This window comes from Perognathus longimembris, chromosome 1 (assembly GCF_023159225.1).
Source record: "Perognathus longimembris pacificus isolate PPM17 chromosome 1, ASM2315922v1, whole genome shotgun sequence".
NCBI classification, from domain to species: Eukaryota; Metazoa; Chordata; class Mammalia; order Rodentia; family Heteromyidae; genus Perognathus; species Perognathus longimembris.
The window spans coordinates 50948415-50975423 of NC_063161.1; positions in this window are offsets into that span (position 1 = coordinate 50948415).

The window sequence follows — 27009 nt, forward strand, 5'->3', positions numbered from 1 at the left end:
ATTCCTAGGTTATAGGGAGAGCATTGTTTAGATTTTTGAGGACTGTCCATACTGCTTTCCAGAGTTGTTGAACAAGTTTACATTATTACCAACAGTGTAGTAGCATTCCCTTTTAGCCACATTCCCACCAGCACTGTCCCGGAGCACTTCAGCTCAAGGCAGTGTTCTACCTCTTGAGCCACAGTGTCACAGGTTTTCTGAGTGGTTTATTGGAGAAAAGAGTCTCATGGACTTTTCTGCCCAGGCTGGCTTTGAACCAGGATCTTCAGATCTCAGCCTTCTGTGTTGCTAGGATTGCAGTTGTGAGCCACTGTCACTCAGCTGATTTGCATTTCTTTTGTTCCCCAAAATGTTGAACATTTCTGCATATGTCTACTGGTCATTATTTCTTCTTCAGAGAAGTCTCTCTCTAAGTCTTTAGCTCTTTTATTAATGAGGTTGTGGTTTCTCTAAGGATTTGATTTTTGGAGGGTTTTTTTTTTTTTTTTTTTTTTTTTTTTTTTGTCAGTCCTGGGGCTTGGACTTAGAGCCTGAGCACTATCCCTGACTTCTTTTTGCTCAAAGCTAGCACTCTGCCACTTGAGGTACAGTGCCACTTCTGGCCATTTTCTATATATGTGGTGCTGAGGAATTGAACCCATGGCCTCATGTATATGGGGCAAGCACTCTTGCCACTAATCCGTATGCCCAGCCCCCTGCAAGCCTATTTTTCAAAATAGAAGCAATATCCCTGTTCCACAGGGATAATCTACAGCACAAAATGGCTCTCACTACTCTTCTCAGTGAGGAATGTGTTAGTGAGCAAGATCTACTCTGTCAGATTATTTGTACTCTCCCTGGAGAGGTAAGTGTCAATTTAGTGACTCTTTATCAGAAAGTCTTCACTCTTTTCCCTTCCCAGCTTGAAACTAATCTTTTCCATCTGTCCTCAGGTTGGAATCCATGGGTTGAAATCAGAGGAACCCATTTCCAAGCCAGCATGTTAATGAAGTTAGTGAGAGAAGTGTTGGAAAAGTTAGGGAGTCTTATCTACAATTCCTCACCAATGGTTGAAGTGAAGCTGTGCCAGAAGTGGTAGAGCATTAGCCTCAAGGCAAATAACTGAGTGACAGGATGCAGACCCCCCATTCAAGGCCTGGGACCTACTAAAAACCACTACCAAATGAGAAAACAGAATGGCGCACAATTAACCATTTCTTCTCATCATGCAATGCCAGTATTCTAGCTCTTGTCATATGTAAAGATGTTTGTTTAATTTAGCATATGTCAGTAAGGTGTTTAATCTTACTCATGAGAGCTAGACCTCTTCCATGAGCTGTTGCACGAGAAGCATTGCCTGCAGGTCTTCTCTGCATGTAATCCTTCTCTTAGCTTGATTAGCTCTGGTAATCAAGGAGAATCCTCTGTGAAGGGACTCTGCAGCATGGAGGCAAATGTCTTCTGCCATTGTCAGCAAGGAATATCTATTGCATTTCTCCTAATTATGAAAGTCTTTGACTCCAGTCATAGTAGGTATAGAATCCAGACTTCCTGTATGGCTGAGGAGAGAGTGCATGTCGGTATGCAGTACCTCCCCTCCAGCAAGTGTGCACAAGGCCTTTGTCTGCATCAATTTTGATTATGGCATGTAGGTGCTCAGGGTAGCAACCCATGGAATAACTCTTCACCCTCCTCAAATATAAAATGTCTCATTCCATCCTTAAAAAAATACCTTTCGACAATTACTTTTATTAGTGTATTTTCTTGTTACATATAATCCTTAGCTACTGCATTTATGTATTTATCATTTTGTCTGTTACATTTACATGGATTTTGCTGTAAGCACCATGATGAGTATGTTCTCATATTTGTCAGGAAAACAAATGTTTAAATAGTGGTTTTATCCCTAAAACCCACAGCTATTTCACCCAGACATTTCCTGATCTAATTTTAATTATATAGGAAAGACTTTGAAGCATTGCTTTATTTTGCCAGTCCTGGGGCTTGAAATCAGGGCCTAGGTACTGTCCCTGAGCTGCTTTTTACTTCAAGGCTAGCATTCTACCACTGGAGCCATGGTGCCATCTTCGGCTTTCTCTCTATATGATACTGAGGAAGCAAACCCAGGGCTTTGTGTATACTAGTCAAGCAGTCCATCACTAAGCCACATACCCAGCTTGAGCATTACTTTTTAAACAAATTTTCTCAAACTAAAAAAACAAGTAATAAAACAGTTGGTTCCATAACCTTAGGGAATTCTTAGAAAACGATGCTACTCTTTTTTGTTGTTGTTGTTTATTTCCTTGACTAAATTCAGTAATTTTATGACCAAGCATATTTGAGAAAAATGGTAAGAGTAATTCTAACCTTCAACATTTTAGCTAGTGTAAAACATCTAGGCTCTTATCTAAGTGGTGCACAATTATCCCAACAACAAAAATGCCCTATGTACAAAGGTACAAATCTAAAGTAAATATATCATTAAGTGGTTCAGTATTATAAAACATGTATGTGAAATACTTCCACCAGTCTCTGTAAAGAAATACATACAACCCATTAACATTAAATTCAGTAAATCCTGGGAGCTGGGAATATGGCCTAGTGGCAAGTGTGCTTGCCTTCTATACATGAAGCCCTAGGTTCGCTTCCTCAGCACCACATATATAGAAAAGGCCAGAAGTGGTGCTCAAGTTTTCAGTGTGCTAGCCTTTGAGCAAAAAGAAACCAGAGACAGTGCTCAGGCCCTGATCCTGAAGGCCCAGGAATGGCAAAAAAAAAAAAAAAATCAGTAAAACCTGACAACATAATTTAAAATTGGCAATTAAAAGGTCCAAAAAGGAAAGACAAAAAAATCCAGTGAATTTTTAAAAAAGACTTTTTTCCAACATCTCTGTGGACAAATGTTTTACATTCCTTTATTTTACACTACTACCAAAATATTGTATCTTTCCACAAACAACACAAAACAAGCATACAGTATCTAAAATGCCTCTCTGACAAGAAACTAAGTATTTGAATGTAAACTTGAATATTTTCCCTAAATAAGGCCATGATAATCATAGAATAAAATTGATGTAAGCAGTTCAGGCAAAAAAATGCATACTTCATTGTTTTAAAAGCAATCGATTTTGGGCTGGGGATATAGCCTAGTGGCAAGAGTGCCTGCCTCGGATACACGAGGCCCTAGGTTCGATTCCCCAGCACCACATATACAGAAAACGGCCAGAAGCGGCGCTGTGGCTCAAGTGGCAGAGTGCTACCCTTGAGCGGGAAGAAGCCAGGGACAGTGCTCAGGCCCTGAGTCCAAGGCCCAGGACTGGCCAAAAAAAAAAAAAAAAAAGCAATCGATTTTAATGCTGTTTAATTAAAACATTATAAATGTTTACCTAAAACATAATTATAAATACAAAACTGTTGAAATTTTTATAAATACTACTTGGGAAATGTCACACATTGACAAGGAATTGGATAATGGTTGAGACACAGAAGAAAGGAGTAATATAAGGGTTGTTTGATAACATATCTGAAAATACCTTCAACGGTGTAAAAAAAAAACAACAACAAAAAAACTCAGGTTTATTTTTCTGAGTTTGAAAACCTAACAGCAAAACAATTTGTATATAAGGCATATGAACATTTGTCCATAAAAGACTCCCAAATGTCTCGAAAAAGTATACATAAACCAAGATGTAATCCATTAGGATAAACAATTTAAGCATGTCAAGAGTAGCTTATCAAGAGCTGGGAGTCACTCTCACCTGCATCACTGAATTATATACAGCCCATGCAAAACTGTGTTCTGCATAACTGATTCTTATGGCTCTTCAGTAACAAGCTTGGATAAGGCAGATCCAACCTAAAAGACATGCAATGGCTCAAGAAACACAGGTTGCCTGAAATTGCCTTGCAAAGCCTTGGGTGCCTACAGTTGATCTGATGCCCATGAAAATATAGCTATCACCTCCCTGAATATAGAATGCCTCATTCCATCCTCTGTGAACATGTAAGATGTCTCTCCCAGTTTGGGACAAGATGTGATGTGACTCCTCCAGCTCTCCTCAGAATGGAAAGTGTCCCCTTTACCTCCTGAACATGTGGAAGGTGTACACTGCTGAGGGTCTCACAATGGAATGGATCATTACCCAGCCTTGCTCAAAGGAACATGCCTGTTTTCTGTCCCTTGAGCAAGGATAGATTTTCATTGTTCTCAGCCTGGAAAGTGTCTACTGCAGTTGTCTTCATCCTGAAGTACATGCACTCTAGCTCTCCTCAGGGTGGATTTCTTTCTTCCAGATCTGAGGAAGGCAAAAGTCAAGTCTAAGCTTGTTCTGCCTGAATCCATCTCCTTCTGCTCACTCACACATCTAGTATTATTCTCTTTAGCATGATATCCAGGAGGAACGAAGTGTATATGTGCTAATTGTCCTTAGGATTGAAGCCTTCTGGTTCATCTCTCCCTAGGAAGGTAAGTGTCATTTTGTTGTCTCTTTATTATGATGTCATATTTGCTTTCTCTCTTCTTCTCCTTATGTTTTTATTTCTCTTCTCAGATCATGGGCTTCATTTCTTCATTCTCCCTTTAACATGTGATCTATCCATTTGAGCTCCTTCACAGAATATATGTCTTCTCCAGATCTACTATGCCAGGAATCTGTGTGCAGATAGCTAAACAAAGTAGCATGAGTCTCCTCTAGTCTTCAACATAGAGCCAATGTCTCTATGCGATCCAAGTATGAGTCCATTTATCAGCTCTACTCAGTGAGGAACAAGTTTACTTAGCATGGAATACATATTCAGATTAATTGAGTTTTCCTCAGAGAGGTAAGTGATAATATGGTGTCTCTGTATTATGAACTATTCATTCTTTCCCCTTCCCAGGTTGAATCCAATTTTTTCCATCTATCCTCAGGTTGGAATCCATCTGATCAGATTGAGATCAGAAGATCTTGGTGCAAAGCCAGCCCGTGCAGAGTAGTTTGTGATGCTTGAAGTGAATCAGGACTCAAGTGGTAGAGCACTAGTCTTGAGTAAAAAAGCTCAAGGACAGTGCTCAGGCCCTGTGTTCGAGACCTGGCACCTGCACAAACAGAAGAAAACTAAAACTAAACCAAAACACAGAATGGAGTGAGACCTGAGCATCTCTTCTCAATCTGCAATGCCTTTATTTGGTCTGTCCTCTTAAAAGAAGGTGTCTCAATTAGCTTTCCTCAGCAGCAAATGTGTACAATATTTGTCCTGAGTAGAGATGGGTCTTTGCCTCTTCCAATGAGATCCATTGCCTATAGGTCTTCTCTGCATGCAGTCTTTCTCTGTCAGTTCAGCTCATCAAGTTAGATTTCCTTTGAACTATCCAACAGAATATGTGTTTCCTCTATATGTCCTATATGAGAAAGGCTTTGATTTTTGTTCCAATAGGCATTGAACCCAAGTGTCCGAGTTGCCTTGTGTATCAAGTGGGGTCATCATGGAGTATTTCTTCTCTAGCATGTTTGCCATGGAATCTTTGTCTCCATCACTTGTGATCCTGGCATGTGGGTACTTAGCGCAATGTGTCTCTCAACGTCTCCGGATATGATGAATTTCAGGCACAGCAATTGTAAACATGGTGGATGTCTCCTCAAATTGGGGGAGTATTTAAATTGCCTCTTGTAACTCTCCTGAGAATGGACAGTGTCTCCTCCATCCTCCAGAGCATGAAAGGTGTGATTCCAAGTGTTTCACCAACGACTAAATCTCTTCCAGCCTAACTCATGTGCAAAGTGCCTTTTCTGTCTCCCCTGAGCAAGGAATGTATTTTCTTTGGCTGTGTTCAGTCAGGAAAGCATGTACTCCAGTTGTCCTGTGCCTGAAATGCATGTCTTTTAGTTTTCGTCAGGATGGATCTACTTCTTCCAAATATGCAGATGGAAAATATCAGGTCTAGGCTCCTATTGGCAAGAATCAATCTCCTTCTCACCCCAGACAATTGCACCTCTAGTGTAATTCTCCTTGGCTCAAATGCATCTAATGCTTGCTAGGGAGGGAACAGAGTGCATGTGTTCCAATTCTCCCATTCTGGAAGTATCTAGTGTGTCTCTGGTCAGCAAGGTGAATGTGTAGTTCAGGTGTTTTTCTCAGGAATCAACATGTCCCCTTCTGCTCAGCATGGAATAGATATATGCTCCCCTCCACACCTGTTTTTATAGGCATGGAATTTGTCTCTTCCAGCTCTTCTCAGGAAGGTGAGTGTCATTTTGCTTTCTCATAGCACAAAATCATATTCTTTGCTCTTTTCCCTTTTTTTTTTTTTTTTTTTTGGCCAGTCCTGGGCCTTGGACTCAGGGCCTGAGCACTGTCCCTGGCTTCTTCCCGCTCAAGGCCTGCACTCTGCCACTTAAGCCACAGCACTGCTTCTGGCCGTTTTCTGTATATGTGGTGCTGGGGAATCGAACCTAGGGCCTCGTGTATCCGAGGCAGGCACTCTTGCCACTAGGCTATATCCCCAGCCTCCTCTTTTCCCTTCTTGACATTTTTCCTTTCCTTCTCTTTTTAGAGCATTGAAGTGATTCCTTCAGATGCTCTCCTCCATAGGATTTATCCTCGTGAGCTCCTTCACAGGATTTATGTCTTTTCCTGCAGTATCCAAGATGAAATTTATCTGCAGCTACCCATTCTGGTATACCATGGGGCTACTCTAGTCTTCTTCAATATAGGAGGGATGTCTCTGGACTCCTCAGTATGCAATGCATTTAAGCACTCTTCTCAGGTTGGGAGGTATTTTGTAACCACAGAATGCTCTCTCAGCCTAGTTATTATCTACTCAGATTTCATTTTCAGGAAGGTAATTCGCTGCTTGAGCTCTCTTCAGTGTGGAATCTCTCTTTTACATTTTCCTTAGTTTGCAGTACATTTTCTCCAGCAGTTTTTAGCAAGAAATGTGTGGATTCCAGCACTCTCCATCAAGCAGTGTACCTACTGTAGCTTCATCTAGGTAGGATCCCAGTTGTCAGGATGTCACCCTAGCTGGTGTCCAAGGCAGTTCCAGTTGGCAATGTGTGTGTCCCCTCCATTCTTGGTCAGCATGGAGTCTGGCTGGTAAGAGTGGTCCTTGTCCTGGAATATGTCTACTGCAGCTCTCGTGCCTGGATATTGTGCGGCTCTTCAAGGTGGGCATAGAATGGATGTGTCCCCTGAAACAGTGTCATCTTGATATGCTCCCCATGGGAAGTATGTTACTCCTCCTCCTCTTGGCATCAAATGCATGCCCATGTGTTCAGTGTGGAAAGTATATTTTCTACCTTCACAAAGCATGAAATGCGGCTCGTGCAGTCCACTTGAGAATGCTCGTTAAGCACCAATGATTCCTACCTGTAATCCTATCTACTCAGGCAGCTAAGCCCTGAAGGTCTCTGTTCAAAGGAAGGTCCTGCATGATAGTCTAGGAGAGTTTTAGCTGAACTTATCCACCAAAAAGCTCCAAGTGGAGCGGTGTCTCAAGTGGTAGATTGCTACCCTTGAGCAAAACACCCAGGATGCTTTGACTTGGCAAGGTACTCATAAATCCCAGAAACTCAAAGCCCAAACCCAGAATTCAGTGAGAAATATCCTTCACTTCTCAGCCCCTGTTTAGGTTCTCATTTTGTAAAGGTGTCTAATTTAGCTACATTCAGAAGGAAATCTGTCAGTTTCTCAGCAGAGATGAGTCTCGTCAGTTTCCATCACTGTACACGTTGAATATATCTTCCCCATTGTTGGACATGTGGATTATGACTCCTCAAGGGTTGTGCATATGGAATATGTTTCTTCCAGTTATTTGCATGTTCAATATGTCTGCATTAATTTGGCATGTGGAATAGTCTTATCCTATTTTGGGCAGTTAGAAAATGTCTCATCAAATTTTGAGCCTGTGAAATGTATGTCCTTCAGTATTGGCTCTGTGGAATATGTTTTTTCCAGATTTGAGCATGTGGAATAATTTTTTTTCTAGTTTTTAACATGTGAAAATTGGTCTCAACCAATTTTGCACATGCGGAATGTGTCTCCAGGTTTTGTCATGTGGAAATGTCTCCTCCTATTTTGGGCACATGGATTAACTCTCCTCCAATTTTGGTCATGTAGAAGTTGTCTCCTATAGTTGTGGGCATGTGGAATATTTCTTTTCCAGCTTTAGACCTTTGGAATATATCTCCTTCAGATTGCGCATGTGGAATATGGCTCCTCCACACTTTCCAGCATGTGGAATGTATGTCCTCCAATTTAGGGTATGTGGAATATATTTCTGCCAGTTAAGGGCAAATGAAGATCTTGCCTGCAGTTTTGGTCATATGCGAGATATCTCCTACAGTTTTGCTGATGCAGATTATGTCTCCTCCAGTTTTGGGCATGTGGAATATGTCTCCTACAGTTAGGGCATGTGGAATGTGTCTCCTCCAGTTTTGGTCATATGTAAGGTGTCTCCTCAAATTTTGGGCACGTGAAGTTACCTTCTCCTGTTTGGATCATGTGGAATATGTCTCCAGCTATACACATGCGAAAGATGTTTCTTCCAGTTTTGGGCATGTGGATGAAGTCTCATTCAGTGTGGGTGCATGGAATGCATTACCTTCAGCTTTTGGCCTATGGAATATATGTCCTCCAGTTTTTGGCATGTGAAATATATGTAGCCACTTTTCAGTATCTGGAATATATGTCTTCCAATTTTGGGTGTGCAGAATATGTCTCCTCCAATTTTCGTTGAGTTTAATATGTCTTCTCTAATTTAGGGCACATGAAGATGTCTTCTTCAGTTTTGTGCATGTGAGTATGTCTCAGTTTTTGGCATTTGGAATATATCTGCTCCACTGTGGGTGGAACATGGCTATTACAGTTGTGCATATGGAATAAATGTCCTCCAATTTTTGGCATGTGCTATTGTCTCCTCCAGTTTGGGGAATCTGGAAGATGTCTCCTCTAGTTGGAATATGTCCCTTCTGGTTTTTCGAGCGAAGTATATGTTTCTTACAGTTTTCTGCATGTGGAATTTCTCTCTGTTGTTTTTGGGAATTGGAATATATCTCATCCACTTGTGTGCATGTGGAAGATGTTTCCTCCCGGTCAGGTATGTAGAATATGTCTCTTCCTGATTTGGCATGTGGAATAATACATCTTCTCCAGTTTTGGCTCTGTCGAATATATCTCTTCTAGTTTATGGGACATGGCTTATGTCTGTTCCAATTTGGGTATGTGGAATGTGTCTCCATCTGGTTTGGGCAAGTGGAAGATGTCTCCTGCAGGATTTTGAATGTGGAATATGTCTCCTCCACTTTGGGGCATGTTGAAGATGTGTCATCAAATTTTGAGCATGTAGAATATGTCTCCTCCAGTTTTGGATATGTGGAATATGTCTCCTCTGGGTTTGTGCATGTGGAATATATTTCCTCTTGTAGGCATGTGGAATAAGGCTCCTCTGCTTTTGGGCATGTGGAAGATATTTCCTTCAGGGTTGTGAATGTGGAAGATATCTACTCCTATTTTGAGCCTGTGGAACTTGCTTCCTCCAGTTTTGGGATATGGAAGATGTCTCCTGCACTTTCCACCATGTGGAATCTGTGTTTTCTGTTTCGAAGCATGTAGAAGATGTATTCTTCTGTTTTTAGCATGTGTAAGATTTCTCCTCCAGGTTTGTACATATGGAATATTTGTCTTCCAGTATTCATTAAATGAAATAATACTACTCCATTGTTGCACATGTGGATTATGTTTCCTCCAGTTTTTGGGAAACAAAATACAAATCCTACAGTTTGAAGTAAGTGTGTGCAATGTGCCTCCTCCTACTTAGGTCATGTACAATATGTTCTCCAGTGTTGCCCATGTAAAAGAAGCCTTCTCCAATTTAGGGAATATGGAAGATGTCTAGGTCAAGTTTATCCATGTGGAATATGTCTCCTCCAGTTTTTGGCATAGGAAAATATGTCCTCCAATTTTGGGTGTGTGGAAGACGTCTCTTCCACTTTGGGTTACGTGGGATATGTCCCTTGCATTTTTTCAGCATTTGGAATATGTGTGAGTTTTTGGCATGTAGAAAATATCTACTAATTTAGGGCATGTGAAATGTCTCCACCAATTTTGGTATGTGTAAATGTCTCCTTGAATTTTGGCCACATGGAAGATGTCTGCTCCTTTGCGTGTGTGGAATATGTCCCTCTCAGTTTTGTTTTTTTTTTGCCAGTCCTGGGCCTTGAACTCAGGGCCTGAGCACTGTCCCTGGCTTCTTCCCGCTCAAGGCTAGCACTCTGCCACTTGAGCCACCGTGCCGCTTCTGGCCATTTTCTGTATATGTGGTGCTGGGGAATCGAACCTAGGGCCTCGTGTATCTGAGGCAGGCACTCTTGCCACTAGGCTATATCCCCAGCCCCTCCCTCTCAGTTTTTGGCATTTGGAATATGTCCCTTCCAACTTTGTGCTTGTGGAATAAGTCTCTTCTAGTTGTAGGTATGTGGAATAAATTTCCAATTTGGGGTATATGGAAGATGTCCCCTCCAGTTTTGGGAATGCAGAAGATGTCTCCTCCAGCTTATTGCTTGTGGAATATGTCTCTTCCAGTTTTATGCATGTGGAATATTTATTTTCCATTTGGGCATGTGGAATGTGTCTCCTCCAGTTCTGACCATGTGGAAGTTGTCTCCTCAATATCTGTGCATGTGGAATATATCTCCTCCAGTTTTGGAAATACAGCATATGTCTCTTCCAGGTTTGTGCATGTTGAATATGTTTCTTTCAGTTTTCAGCATATGGAATAGATCTTCTCTAGTTTTGTGCAGGTGGAATATGTCTCCTCCTGTTTATGGCATGTAGAAAATGCCTGTTCCCTTTTTGTTAATGTGAAATATATTTCCTCCAGTTTTGGACACTGGAATATGTCTTCTGCAAGTTTGTGCTGGTGGAATATGTATCTTCCAGTTTGCCCATGTGGAAGATATCTTCTCAATACTTGTGCATATGGAATGTATCTCCTCCAGTTTTGTAAATAGGGGATATGTGTCTTCCAGTTTTGTGCATGTGGAATATGTATCATGCAGTTTGGAAAATGCCTGCTCTATGTTTGTTTGTGTGGAATATATTTCCTCCAATTTTGGGCATGTGGAATATGTTTCCTCCATTTTTGTGCACAGAGAAGATCTCTTTTCCAGTTTTTGCATGTGGAAGATGTCTCCTCCAGTTTTGAGTATGTGGAATTAATCTATTTTCATTTTAGGCATGTGAACTATGTCTTCAATATTGGGCATGTTGAAAATACCTGCTCTTTTTTTTTTTTTTGCATGTGGAATATAGTTCGTCTAGTTTTCAAAATGTGGAAGATTTGTCTTCCATATATGGGCATTTAGAATATTTATCTTCTAGTTTTTGGTATTGGAAATATATCTCCTCCCATATTGGGCTTTGTGGAATACATCCTCTCCAATTTGGGCATGTGGAAGATGTCTTTTCCAGCTTTGTACATGTGGAATATATCTTCCAGATTTCAGTATATGGAATATATGTGCTTCCGGTTTGGGCCTATGGAATATGTCTCTTCCACTTTTGGACATGTGGGATCTGTCGCCTCCTTTTTCAGGCATGTGGAATACGTTTCCTCCCGTTTAGGAAATGTGGAATATGTCTCCCATTTTGGGCATGTGGAATACATCTATTCCTGTTTGGGTCCAGTGGACATTTTCTCCCTCTTCTTTGGTTATGCCAAAGCTGTCTCCTCCAGTTTGTGTATGTCAAAGTTGTCACCTCCAGGTTTTGACATACCGAAAATATCGCCTCCAGTTTTGGGCATGTGGAAAATTTCTCCTCCAGCATTGTGTATATGCACTATGTCTCTTCCAGTCATGGGCATGTTGAAGATATCTCCTCCAGTTTCCAGCTTGTGGAAGATGTCTCCTCTGGTTTTCAGTTTGTGGAATATATATCCTCCAGTTGGGGGCATGCAGAATATGTTTCCTCCACTTCTGGACATCCCTATAGCCAACGTTTGCAATGCTCCTCAGCATGGCTTGTGACTACTCCATCTCTAAATGACTTGCAGCCACAAGTGCAATATTAGGAAAGTTCTATTTTTCAACTGCACAATGACTGCTATATATCCCCTCTAATCCACTTGAGAATGGAGATTCACCCAGCTCGTGTCATCAGGAAAATTGGATAATTCAGTTTTCCTCAACAGAAAATGTCTCTTGTATTCCTCAGCCCGTAGTATGTGTACTCTAGGTAAACACACAATGCAATGTTTTTCCCCAGCATTCCTTCACATGGTATGTGTTCATTCACCTCTCGTCAGTATGAAATGTCTTTCCCCATCATTATTCAACTGACAGTATCTCCTCCAGTTTTGGAAATACAGCATATGTCTCTTCCAGGTTTGTGCATGTGGAATACGTTTCTTTCAGTTTTCAGCATATGGAACGCATCTTCTCCAATTTTGTGCATGTGGAATATGTCTCCTGCAGTTTGGGGCATGGAGAAAACGCTTGAACCATTTTTGTTAATGTGGAATATATTACCTCCAATTTTGGACACTGGAATATGTCTTCTGCAAATTTGTGCTGGTGGAATATATCTCTTCCACCTTGACCATGTGGAAGATATCTTCTTAATACTTGTTCATATGGAATATATCCCTCAACTTTAGTAAATACAGGATATGTGTCTTCCAGTTCTGTGCATGTGGAATATGTCTTCTCCCGTTTTCAGCATATGAAATAAATCTTCTCCAATTTTGTGCATGTGAAATATGTTTCCTGTAGTTTGGGATATGTAGAAAATGCCTGATCTATGTTTGTGTGGAATATATTTCCTCCAATTTTGGGCATGTGGAATATGTTTCCTCCATTTTTGTGTGCACATAGAAGATGTCTTTTAAGTTTCCACATGTGGGAGAGGTCTCCTCCAGTTTTGAGAATGTGGAATTAATCTATTTTTGTTTTAGGCATGGGAAATCTGTCTTAAATATTGGGCAGGTTGAAAATACCTGCTCCTTTTTTGTTGGCATGTGGAATATAGTTCGTCTACTTTTCAACATATGGAAGATGTGTCCTCCTTGTTTGGGCATTTGGAATATATATCTTTCAGTTTTTGGCATGGGGAGTATATCTCCTCCCATATTGGGCTTGTGGAATACATCTTCTTTAATTTGGGCATGTGGAAGATGTCTTATCCAGGTTTGTACATGTGGAATATATCTTCAAGTTTTCAGTGTATGGAATATATGTGCTTCTGTTTGGGGCCTATGGAATATGTCTCTCCCACTTTTGGGCATGTGGGATCAGTCTCCTCCTGTTTTGGACATGTGGAATATATCTCCTCTAATTTTGGGCATGTGGAATCACCATATCCTCCTGTTTCAGTCATGTGGAATATGTCTCCTCCCGTTTATGAAATGTGGAATATGTCTCCTATTTGGTGCATGTGGAATACATCTTTTCCTGTTTGGGGCGAGTAGACAATGACTCCCTCCATTTTTGGTTATGTCAAAGCTGTCTCATCCACATTGGGCGTGTCAAAGGTGTCACCTCCAGGTTTTGACATACAGAAGATATCGACTCCAGTTTTGGGCATATGGAAGATTTCTCCTCCAGTGTTGCGTATATGCATTATGTCTCCCCCAGTCTTGGGCATGTGGAAGATATCTCCTCCAGTTTCAGCTTGTGGAAGATGTCTCCTCTGGTTTCCATTTTGTGGAAGATATATCCTCCAGTTGGGGGCATGCAGAATATGTTTCCTCCACTTCTCTACATCCCTATAGCCAATGTTTGCAATGCTCCTCAGCATGGAATGTGACTACTCCATGTCTACATGACTTGCAGCCACAAGTGCTGTCTTAGGAAAGTTCTATTTTCCAACTTCAAAATGCCTGCTGTAAATACCCTCCAATCAACTTGGGAATGAAAATTCACCCAGCTCATGTCATCAGGGAAATTGGAGAATTCAGTTTTCCTCAACAGAAATTGTCTCTTGTATTCGTGTGCCCGGAGTATGTGTACTCAAGGTAAAAACACCATGCAATATTTTTCCCCAGCATTCCTTCACATGGTATGTGTTCATCCACCACTCCTCAATATGGAATATCTTTCCCCATCATTTTTCAACTGAGAGTTTCTCCTCCAATTCTGAGCAAGAGCAATGTTTTCAGAACGTGGAATATATCTCCTCCAATTTGGTGTATGTAGAATACATCTTTTCCAGTTTTGTGCTGTAGAAGATGTCTCCTCGAGTTTTCAGCACTTGGAATATATGTCCTTCAATTTGGGACATGTGGAGTGTATCTTTGCCAGTTTAGTGCTGTGAAACATATCTCCTCCGGGTTGGGGCGTGTGGAATATGTCTCCATGTTTGAGCCCAGGTCTCCTCATCCATTGTCCTGAGCATAAAAGGTGTGTGCTGCTGGTCACACAGCAGAATGGGCCTCCTCGAGCCTTACTCACACGGAATATCTATGCTTCAGTGCCTCTCTGCATAGAATTTGTCCACTCTAGTTCACAGTCTAAAATGCATCTACTCCAGTACTCACTAAGAAGTAACCTCACCTTGAGAATCTAAATGAACGAAAATTTATTTGACCCTTTTATTGTCCCCTCATTCTTAGGCTTCCCCCTAGTATCCTAATATTCCAGTATTTCTGAGGATGGAAATAATGTCAAGGCCATACCTATACAGAATGAAGCCCATCTCCTTTTGCTCACTAGAGCAAGGAACAGATCGAGTCTAATTTTTCTCAGTAAGGACTGTATTTGTCACTGCTCTCTAAAGCATCAAGAGGATGTTTCCCAAGACTTGCCAGCCTCGCTAACATGGATTCCAGCTCTCTACCGAAGTTGAGTGTTCTCTTAAGGATTCCTTAACGTCCACTATTCTCAGAATAGGATATACGTGCTCCTGTTCTCCTTGGCAGGAATGTATCTATTCCAACTCTCCATGAGAATGTAAGCATTTATTCATGATAAGCAATTGTTAGCATGAAACTATCTCCTTCCTGTATCCTCATTGCTCACAGCAGAAAACGACTTCTTCAGTTTTTCTCCTGCATGGAATCTGTGTACTTCAGTTCATTCCTCATGTTCTATGTCTACCTCATGTCTCTACAGGAAGAAATGAAGCTATTATTACTGTCAATAGCATGGAACATGGCAAGTGAAGCTCTACTCACAAGGTAAGTATCATCTCCAGCTTTCCTTTTGGTGGAAGCTGTCTACTCCAGCTGTGCTGAGAATGGAATATATGTAATGTAGCCCACCTCAGGTAGGTAATTACTAACTCAGTTCTCTTCAGCATGTTGACATGTGTACTTATAGCACAGAATGTGTCTGCGCTAATCCTCTTCAACATATAGACTGTGACTCTCATGTTTCCATAAGTTGGAATGTGTCTACTCCACTTTACTTCATCAAGAGAGGCTCATGATGAAGTTGTGGCTCTCAGCATCGCATATGATGAAACCAGCTCTTGTGAGCAAGGTACATGTCAAGACTGCCATTCTCAGGCATGGAATCTGGCAAGTATAGTGCTCCTTGGCATGGAGTACATTTTTGCATTTGGAATAGGTCCCTTCCAACTTTGTGCTTGTGGAATAATTCTCTTCTAGTTGTAGGTATTTGGAATAAATTTCCAATTTGGGGTATATGGAAGATGTCCCCTCCAGTTTTGGGAATGCAGAAGATGTCTCCTCCGGCTTATTGCTTGTGGAATATGTCTCTTCCAGTTTTATGCATGTAGAATATTTATTTTCCATTTTCGCCATGTGGAATATGTCTCCTCCAGTTTTGACCATGTGGAAGTTGTCTCCTCAATATCTGTGCATATGGAATATATCTCCTCCAGTTTTGGAAATACAGCATATGTGCCTTCCCGGTTTGTGCAAGTGGATTATGTTTCTTTCAGTTTTCTGCATATGGAACACATCTTCTCCAATTTTGTGCATGTGGAATATGTCTCCTGCATTTTGGGGCATGGAGAATACACCTGATCCATTTTGTTAACGTGGAATATATTTCTTCCAGTTTTGGACACTGGAATATGTCTTCTGCAAGTTTGTGCTGGTGGAATATGTGTCTTCCAGCTTGACCATGTGGAAGATATCTTCTCAATACTTGTGCATATGGAATATATCTCCTCCAGTTTTGTAAATACAGGATATGTGTCTTCCAGTTTTTTGCATGTGGAATATGTCTTCTCCTGTTTTCAGCATAAGGAATAAATCTTCTCTAATTTGTGCATGTGGAATATGTCTTCTCCTGTCTTCAGCATATGGAATAAATCTTCTCCAATTTTGTGCCTGTGGAATATTTCTCCTGAAGTTTGGGATATGTAGAAAATGCCTGACCTATGTTTGTGTGGAATATATTTCCTCCAATTTTGGGCATGTGGAATATGTTTCCTCCATTTTTGTGCACAGAAGATGTCTTTTCCAAGTTTTCGCACGTGGAAGATGTCTCCTCCAGTTTTGAGAATGTGGAATTAATCTATTTTTGGTTTAGGCATGGGAAATCTGTCTTAAATATTGGGCAGGTTGAAAATACCTGCTCCTTTTTTGTTGGCATGTGGAATATAGTTCGTCTACTTTTCAACATATGGAAGATGTGTCCTCCTTGTTTGGGCATTTGGAATATATATCTTTCAGTTTTTGGCATGGGGAGTATATCTCCTCCCATATTGGGCTTGTGGAATACATCTTCTTTAATTTGGGCATGTGGAAGATGTCTTATCCAGGTTTGTACATGTGGAATATATCTTCAAGTTTTCAGTGTATGGAATATATGTGCTTCTGTTTGGGGCCTATGGAATATGTCTCTCCCACTTTTGGGCATGTGGGATCAGTCTCCTCCTGTTTTGGACATGTGGAATATATCTCCTCTAATTTTGGGCATGTGGAATCACCATATCCTCCTGTTTCAGTCATGTGGAATATGTCTCCTCCCGTTTATGAAATGTGGAATATGTCTCCTATTTGGTGCATGTGGAATACATCTTTTCCTGTTTGGGGCGAGTAGACAATGACTCCCTCCATTTTTGGTTATGTCAAAGCTGTCTCATCCACATTGGGCGTGTCAAAGGTGTCACCTCCAGGTTTTGACATACAGAAGATATCGACTCCAGTTTTGGGCATATGGAAGATTTCTCCTCCAGTGTTGCGTATATGCATTATGTCTCCCCCAGTCTTGGGCATGTGGAAGACATCTCCTCCAGTTTCAGCTTGTGGAAGATGTCTCCTCTGGTTTCCATTTTGTGGAAGATATATCCTCCAGTTGGGGGCATGCAGAATATGTTTCCTCCACTTCTGTACATCCCTATAGCCAATGTTTGCAATGCTCCTCAGCATGGAATGTGACTACTCCATGTCTACATGACTTGCAGCCACAAGTGCTGTCTTAGGAAAGTTCTATTTTCCAACTTCAAAATGCCTGCTGTAAATACCCTCCAATCCACTTGGGAATGAAAATTCACCCAGCTCATGTCATCAGGGAAATTGGAGAATTCAGTTTTCCTCAACAGAAATTGTCTCTTGTATTCGTGTGCCCGGAGTATGTGTACTCAAGGTAAAAACACCATGCAATATTTTTCCCCAGCATTCCTTCACATGGTATGTGTTCATCCACCACTCCTCAATATGGAATATCTTTCCCCATCATTTTTCAACTGAGAGTTTCTCCTCCAATTCTGAGCAAGAGCAATGTTTTCAGAACGTGGAATATATCTCCTCCAATTTGGTGTATGTAGAATACATCTTTTCCAGTTTTGTGCTGTAGAAGATGTCTCCTCGAGTTTTCAGCACTTGGAATATATCTCCTTCAATTTGGGACATGTGGAGTGTATCTTTGCCAGTTTGGTGCTGTGAAACATATCTCCTCCGGGTTGGGGCGTGTGGAATATGTCTCCATGTTTGAGCCCAGGTCTCCTCATCCATTGTCCTGAGCATAAAAGGTGTGTGCTGCTGGTCACACAGCAGAATGGGCCTCCTCGAGCCTTACTCACACGGAATATCTATGCTTCAGTGCCTCTCTGCATAGAATTTGTCCACTCTAGTTCACAGTCTAAAATGCATCTACTCCAGTACTCACTAAGAAGTAACCTCACCTTGAGAATCTAAATGAACGAAAATTTATTTGACCCTTTTATTGTCCCCTCATTCTTAGGCTTCCCCCTAGTATCCTAATATTCCAGTATTTCTGAGGATGGAAATAATGTCAAGGCCATACCTATACAGAATGAAGCCCATCTCCTTTTGCTCACTAGAGCAAGGAACAGATCGAGTCTAATTTTTCTCAGTAAGGACTGTATTTGTCACTGCTCTCTAAAGCATCAAGAGGATGTTTCCCAAGACTTGCCAGCCTCGCTAACATGGATTCCAGCTCTCTACCGAAGTTGAGTGTTCTCTTAAGGATTCCTTAACGTCCACTATTCTCAGAATAGGATATACGTGCTCCTGTTCTCCTTGGCAGGAATGTATCTATTCCAACTCTCCATGAGAATGTAAGCATTTATTCATGATAAGCAATTGTTAGCATGAAACTATCTCCTTCCTGTATCCTCATTGCTCACAGCAGAAAACGACTTCTTCAGTTTTTCTCCTGCATGGAATCTGTGTACTTCAGTTCATTCCTCATGTTCTATGTCTACCTCATGTCTCTACAGGAAGAAATGAAGCTATTATTACTGTCAATAGCATGGAACATGGCAAGTGAAGCTCTACTCACAAGGTAAGTATCATCTCCAGCTTTCCTTTTGGTGGAAGCTGTCTACTCCAGCTGTGCTGAGAATGGAATATATGTAATGTAGCCCACCTCAGGTAGGTAATTACTAACTCAGTTCTCTTCAGCATGTTGACATGTGTACTTATAGCACAGAATGTGTCTGCGCTAATCCTCTTCAACATATAGACTGTGACTCTCATGTTTCCATAAGTTGGAATGTGTCTACTCCACTTTACTTCATCAAGAGAGGCTCATGATGAAGTTGTGGCTCTCAGCATCGCATATGATGAAACCAGCTCTTGTGAGCAAGGTACATGTCAAGACTGCCATTCTCAGGCATGGAATCTGGCAAGTATAGTGCTCCTTGGCATGGAGTACATTTTTGCATTTGGAATAGGTCCCTTCCAACTTTGTGCTTGTGGAATAATTCTCTTCTAGTTGTAGGTATTTGGAATAAATTTCCAATTTGGGGTATATGGAAGATGTCCCCTCCAGTTTTGGGAATGCAGAAGATGTCTCCTCCGGCTTATTGCTTGTGGAATATGTCTCTTCCAGTTTTATGCATGTAGAATATTTATTTTCCATTTTCGCCATGTGGAATATGTCTCCTCCAGTTTTGACCATGTGGAAGTTGTCTCCTCAATATCTGTGCATATGGAATATATCTCCTCCAGTTTTGGAAATACAGCATATGTGCCTTCCCGGTTTGTGCAAGTGGATTATGTTTCTTTCAGTTTTCTGCATATGGAACACATCTTCTCCAATTTTGTGCATGTGGAATATGTCTCCTGCATTTTGGGGCATGGAGAATACACCTGATCCATTTTGTTAACGTGGAATATATTTCTTCCAGTTTTGGACACTGGAATATGTCTTCTGCAAGTTTGTGCTGGTGGAATATGTGTCTTCCAGCTTGACCATGTGGAAGATATCTTCTCAATACTTGTGCATATGGAATATATCTCCTCCAGTTTTGTAAATACAGGATATGTGTCTTCCAGTTTTTTGCATGTGGAATATGTCTTCTCCTGTTTTCAGCATAAGGAATAAATCTTCTCTGATTTTGTGCATGTGGAATATGTCTTCTCCTGTTTTCAGCATATGGAATAAATCTTCTCCAATTTTGTGCCTGTGGAATATTTCTCCTGAAGTTTGGGATATGTAGAAAATGCCTGACCTATGTTTGTGTGGAATATATTTCCTCCAATTTTGGTCATGTGGAATATGTTTCCTCCATTTTTGTGCACAGAAGATGTCTTTTCCAAGTTTTCGCACGTGGAAGATGTCTCCTCCAGTTTTGAGAATGTGGAATTAATCTATTTTTGTTTTAGGCATGGGAAATCTGTCTTAAATATTGGGCAGGTTGAAAATACCTGCTCCTTTTTGTTGGCATGTGGAATATAGTTCGTCTACTTTTCAACATATGGAAGATGTGTCCTCCTTGTTTGGGCATTTGGAATATATATCTTCCAGTTTTTGGCATGGGGAGTATATCTCCTCCCATATTGGGCTTGTGGAATACATCTTCTTTAATTTGGGCATGTGGAAGATGTCTTATCCAGGTTTGTACATGTGGAATATATCTTCAAGTTTTCAGTGTATGGAATATATGTGCTTCTGTTTGGGGCCTATGGAATATGTCTCTCCCACTTTTGGGCATGTGGGATCAGTCTCCTCCTGTTTTGGACATGTGGAATATATCTCCTCTAATTTTGGGCATGTGGAATCCATATCCTCCTGTTTCAGTCATGTGGAATATATCTCCTCCCGTATATGAAATGTGGAATATGTCTCCTATTTGGTGCATGTGGAATACATCTTTTCCTGTTTGGGGTGAGTAGACAATGACTCCCTCCATTTTTGGTTATGTCAAAGCTGTCTCATCCACATTGGGTGTGTCAAAGGTGTCACCTCCAGGTTTTGACATACAGAAGATATCGACTCCAGTTTTGGGCATATGGAAGATTTCTCCTCCAGTGTTGTGTATATGTATTATGTCTCCCACAGTCTTGGGCATGTGGAAGATATCTCCTCCAGTTTCAGCTTGTGGAAGATGTCTCCTCTGGTTTCCATTTTGTGGAAGATATATCCTCCAGTTGGGGGCATGCAGAATATGTTTCCTCCACTTCTGTACATCCCTATGGCCAACGTTTTCAATGCTCCTCAGCATGGAATGTGACTACTCCATGTCTACATGACTTGCAGCCACTTGTGCTGTCTGAGGAAAGTTCTATTTCCCAACTTCATATTGCCTGCTGTAAATCCCCTCCAATCTACTTGGGAATGGATATTCACCCAGCTCATGTCATCAGAGAAATTGGAGAAATCAGTATTCCTCAACAAAAAGTGTCTCTTGTATTCATGTGCCTGGAGTATGTGTACTCTAGATAAAAACACCATGCAATGTTTTTCCCCAGCATTCCTTCACGTGGTTTGTGTTCATGCACCTCACCTCAATATGGAATACCTTTCCCCATCATTTTTCAACTGAGAGTATCTCCTCCAATGTTGAGCAAGATGAATGTTTTCTGCATGTGGAAATATCTCCTCCAATTTGGTATATGTAGAATACATCTTTTCCAGTTTTGTGCTATAGAAGATGTCTCCTCAAGTTTTCAGCACGTGAAATATATCTCCTTCAATTTGGGACATGTGGAGTGTATCTTTGCCAGTTTGGTGCTGTGGAATATATGTCCTCCAGTTTGGGGCATGTGGCATATGTCTACATGATTGAGCCCATTCTCCTCATCCATTGTCCTGAGCATAAAAGGTGTGTTCTGCAGGTCACTCAGCAGAATGGGCCTCCTCGAGCCTTACTCATGTGGAATCTCTATGCTTCAGTGCCTCTCTGCATGGAATATATCTACTCTATTTCACAGTCTAAAATGCATTTACTCCTGCACTCATTAAGGTGGAATCCATTTATCCCAGTATTCCTGAGGATGGAAAAAATGTCAAGGCCATGTCTCTACAGAATGAAGGCCATTTCCTTTTGCTCACTACAGCAAGGAATAGATCCAGTCTAATTTTTCTCAGTAAAAACTGTATTTGTCACTGAACTCTAGAGCATGAAGAGGATGTGTCCCAAAACTTGCCAGCCTTGCTAACATGGATTCCAGCTCTCTACCGAAGTTGAGTGTTCTCTTGAGGATTCTTTAACTTCCACTATTCTCAGCATGGGATATATGTTCTTCTGTTTTTCTTGGCAGGAATGTATCTATTGCAACTCTCCATGAGAAAGAAGCATTTATTCATGGTAAGCAATTGTTAGCATGAAACTGTCTCCTTCCTGTATCCTCATTGCTCAAAGCAGAAAATGACCTCTTCAGTTTTTCTCCTGCATGGAATCCATGTACTTCAGTTCATTCCTCATGTTCTATGTCTCTACAGGAAGAAATGAAGCTATTATCACTGTCAATAGCATGGAACATGGCAAGTGAAGCTCTACTCACAAGGTAAGTATCATCTCCAGCTTTCCTTTTGGTGGAAGCTGTCTACTCCACCTGTGCTGAGAATGGAATATATGTAATGTAGCCCACCTCAGGTAGGTAATTACTAACTCAGTTCTCTTCAGCATGTTGATATGTGTACTTATAGCACAGAATGTGTCTGCGCTAATCCTCTTCAACATATAGACTGTGACTCTGATGCATCCTTAAGTTGGAGTGTGTCTACTCCATTCTACTTCATCAAGAGAGGCTCATGATGAAGTTGAGCCTCTCAGCATCGCAGGTGATGAAAGCAGCTCTTGTCGGCATGGTAAGTGTCAACACTGGCATTCTCAGGCATGGAATCTGGCAAGTATAGTGGTCTTTGGCATGGAGTACATCTACCTCAATTCTGCTCAGCATGGGATCTGTGGACTTAATTTCAGCTCAGAATGAGTTTGCCTCTTTCATGAAATGTGTATACAGCACTCCATGTCCTCATGGAACTCATCTTCCCATCTATGAAGGCTCTTTTCCGTATGAAATATGGCTGATCCAGATCTTTTCAACGGAAATGTATCCGCAGAGCTCACTTAGGTATCATTTCTAGTACATAAGGAATAAAGACATGTTGTGTAGTCACTTCAGAATGGAGTGAGAGTCCAGCAGCTCTCCCCAGCTTGGAATGCATGTAGTTTAGCTCTGCATCACAAAATGTATCTACTGTTGCTTTGCTCAGCAGGGAATATGTGTTCTCCAGTTCTTCTCAACATGGAATTTGTCTCCTCCTGCTCTTTTTCTCAAGAAATGTGTGTCCTCCAAGTCATCTAATCATGGAATGCCTTTCTACTAGCTTTGTTTAGCATGGAATCTATGTATTCCAACTTTGCTAAGCTAGGTAGGCATCTATTCCAGGACTATGAGGAATCGGTTATGTTTTGCTCTTTTCAGTATGGAATATAGGTGCTCTCTCCTTGTCATCGTCGGGTCCTGCTTCTGTTTACGTGGAAGTCTTTGATTCTAGCTCTCCTAGGTGTAATGATAGGCAGGTGACAAACATCTCCTAGTTCATCTTAGGATGAAGTGAATGCCAGCAAATCTACAATGCATAGAATGATTTTATAGCATCCTGTCACGTTAGTGGCCCCTCTGGTCATGTTATGTTAGAGCATATGCAAAATTTGAGGGCACAACAAAATGGAATGTTTCTGCTGCTGCTTTCCGGGAGACCTGATGTTTTGCTGAAGGTACTTCAACATGGGATTCTGCTCCTCTAGTTTGCCTTAGTGTGCATTGTATCTGGCTTACTCTCCTCTGGCTGGACTATGTCTAGCTTGGTTCTTGTCAGGCTGAAATGCATCTTTTCAATTCTCCTTGAGGTGGATGGCTTGGAGCTGCAGGTCTTATTCCAGGACTCCAGAGGAAGGACAGTGTCAGCTGCAGTTCTGTACAGCATGGAATCAGTCTCTTGGCACTCACTCACATCAGGAAGAATTAGTCTACTGTCCTTATCATAGAATACAGCTCCTCCTGCTCTTCAGAGAATGGGATAAATGTGCTCCAGTTCTACTCAGCATTGAAACCATTTTCTCCAGCTTTTTCAGAAAGATAAATGAGCACTCCACATTTCTCTATCATGGAATTACTGTGCATTTTGCTCAGCATGGAATATACCACTGTTCTGTCTGTTCTGGAATCCAAGTATCTGAACTTGGTAAGTGTCAACTTGGGGTCTATTTAGCATGGATTTCTGTCCTTTCTCTTTCCTCATTTCCAAATCCACCTTTTCCAAATTTCCACATAAGGGAATCAATGCCTTGCATCTCTGCATGACAGAATTGGTCTCCAAAACTTCTTTCAGTATGGGATGTGTTGATGCCATGTCCATTCAGCATAAAAAAATGTCAATGCTTCTAGACACCAGTGACTCATGCCTGTAGTCCTAGCTACTCAAGAGGCTGAGATCTGAGGCAGCAAGTCTGTGAGACGCTTACATCCAGTAAGCCAGCAGGAAACCTGAAGTTGTGCTGCAGCTAAAGTGATAGAGGTGAAGAGATCAGGGACAGCACCCAAGTCCAGAGGGCAAGTCCCATGACTGAACCCCCCTCCCAAAAAAAGTAGATGTCAATGCTGGTTATCCTCAGCATGACATCTATTTATTCCATCTTTCTTAAGTAATATCAATGTCCTCTGCAGCAGTGTGCATAATACATGTGAAATCTGTTGCAGCTTATTTCTGTGTTCTTTTCTCTTCATCAAGGAATACACTTATTCCGGCTCTCCTCAGCATGGTTACTTCTACTCAGGGTCTTAGGATGACGTGCATTTCAAGCAACTCTCCTCAACAAGGTAAGTATCAATGCTAGTATGCTTTAGCATGCAGTCTTGTTAATACAGTTCTCATTGTCCTGAAAGTCTCCTCAACAAGAAATCTGTCTACGTCTGTTCTACTCAGCTTGGTTGAGCAGGTTTCTGTTCACTGAAGTGACCACTAGGCTCTTCAGGGGCCTACATCCTGTACTCTTCCTGATAGAATGTGATCTACTCAGGCACCTGTAATGTGGAATATGTCTAAAGCTTTCATCTTCAGAGAAGTGTCTGCTTTAGTACCCTGCAGCGTGGTATGTGGATTTCACATTTTATGTTTGCTTGGAATCCATTTCTTCCAGCCAGATTTCTTAGGATGATATATGTCCAGTCCAGCTGTCTTCATCAAGAAATATAGCTTCTCTAGGTGTATGCCTAGGTGGGGGCTCTGTCCTCAGAGGGTCGGCCTGTCATATGTTAAAGGTACTTCTCCTCGGCAAGATCCATGTCAATTCCACTTTTTGTCAGCATGGAGGCTGACTAGTTCAGTGCTCCATGTCATGGAATTTGTCTACTGCAACTCAGATCAAAGCCAACACAGAAGGGAACTTGTCTTCTGCAAGTCTTGTCATCATGGAATCAATCACCCAGTTACCACAGGTATTTACAGCTTGGAATATCCCTTGTGATTTCTTTTATCACAATAAAATACATGTACAGCTGGCCACTCAGTATGGAGGTTCATATTTCCAGTTGTACAAATGATGGAATACCTGTATTGCTCATTGTTTGATATTATACTGAGGATGAACCAGCTCTCCTTCTCTGGGAAAGTATATAAATGTGTTCTGTACATGGAATGTTTATCCTCCAATTTGCCCAGGTATCAAATGTATTTACCATGGCTTTCTTCACCAAAGAATGCATGTAATGCAGCTGTCTTCACCAGGGACTCTCTTGTTCAGGTTCCTTCCCTAGAAAATGTGCCTTCTTCTTCAGTCCTTCTCAGGATTAAATAGTTTCCTGGAGGCTGTTCTTGGCATAGGATCCATCAATTCCACGTCTGGTAAACAAGGTAGGTCTCAGCCCTTGGAGTCTCCTGCATGGAGCATGGGCTTCTGTGTTTCTGACATAGAATGGATCAGCTCCAGATCTCCTCAAGAATGTCTAAGTGCCTATTCGAGCAGCACCTTACAACATGGACTCTTGTCTCCCACAATTCTCCTATTCTTGGAATGCACCAAACTGCACAATGTTTTGCTTGGATACTCTATGCAAGCTCTCAGTATGACATGTCTTTAAAGCAAACCTTGCCAGCGAGGTAAGTTTCCAGTATGGTATTCTTCCTTTTTCTTTGGCCAGTCTCTGGACCACTGTCCCTGACTTCTTTTTGCTCAAGGCTAGCACTGTCTCTCTTGAGCCACAGTGCCACTTGTGGCTTTTTCTGTTGATTTGGTGCTGAGGAATTGAATCCAGGGTTTTGTGCATGCTGGGCAAGCACTCTCCCACTAAGCCACACCCCCAGCCCCTCAAGTATGGTATTCTTGAGTCTGCAGTTGGCTACTTGAATACTTCTTCAGCCTATATCTGCATGGAATCTGTCTATTCTCACTCTTGTCATCCTGGACTCCTAGTACACAACGTTACAATGCTCTGCAGCATGAAATCTGATTAGCCCATCTCAATTCTGCATGTACCGCAGCCATAGGTACTGTTTTACAAAAGGTCTGCTTTCCAGCTATACATTGCCTGCAATGTATCTCCTCCAACCCACGTGAGATTAAAATAAGACTCACCCAGCTCTTGTCTTTTTGGAAATTGTATAATTGAGTTCCCTTCAGCAGAGAATACCTCTTGTTCCAGCATTCATGATTCTGGAGTATGTGTTCTCCATATCAGCACACAATGCAGTGAGTTTCTCCAACTTCCCTCCACATGGAATGTGTTCATCTACCTCTCCTCAGTGTGGAATGCGTGTCCTCAATTCAGCCTGAACTATATCTCCAGCAGTTTTGGGCATGTGGAATATGTCTCCTCCAGTTTTGGAGAATGAAGAATAATATGTCCACCCAATTTTGGGACTGTGGAATATGTCTATTAACTTCCCAGCATGGAATATGCCTCCTCCATCGTCATGCACATGAAAAGTGATGGCTGAAGGTCTTCTACAGGAGTGGGGCTCCTCCAGCCTTTACATGTGGAATCTTATCTGTTCCAGCCTTTCTCAGCATGGAATGTGTCTCCTCCAGTGCATTGGCAATAATGTGTCTCCTCCAGCACTACACAAAAGGGTGGCCATTTTTCCCAGGCAGGAAAATATGGCTATCCCTGCACGGTCTGAAGGACATCTCCTTTTGCTCACTCCAAGAGGGAATAGATCCATTCGAATTTTTCTTAGCATTGAATGTATCTATCACTGCTCTTGAGAACTTGAAGTGGATCTGTTCTAAGTCTCCTCAGCAAGGCAATCAAGGATTCAAGCTCTCTGTAGGAATGTGATGTTGCCCTTAGGATTTTTTATCATCTGCTCCCACTTCCTCAGCATGGAATATGTGTGCTCATGTTCTCCTGGGCATGGAATGCCTCTCTTTCAGCTCTCTTCAGTC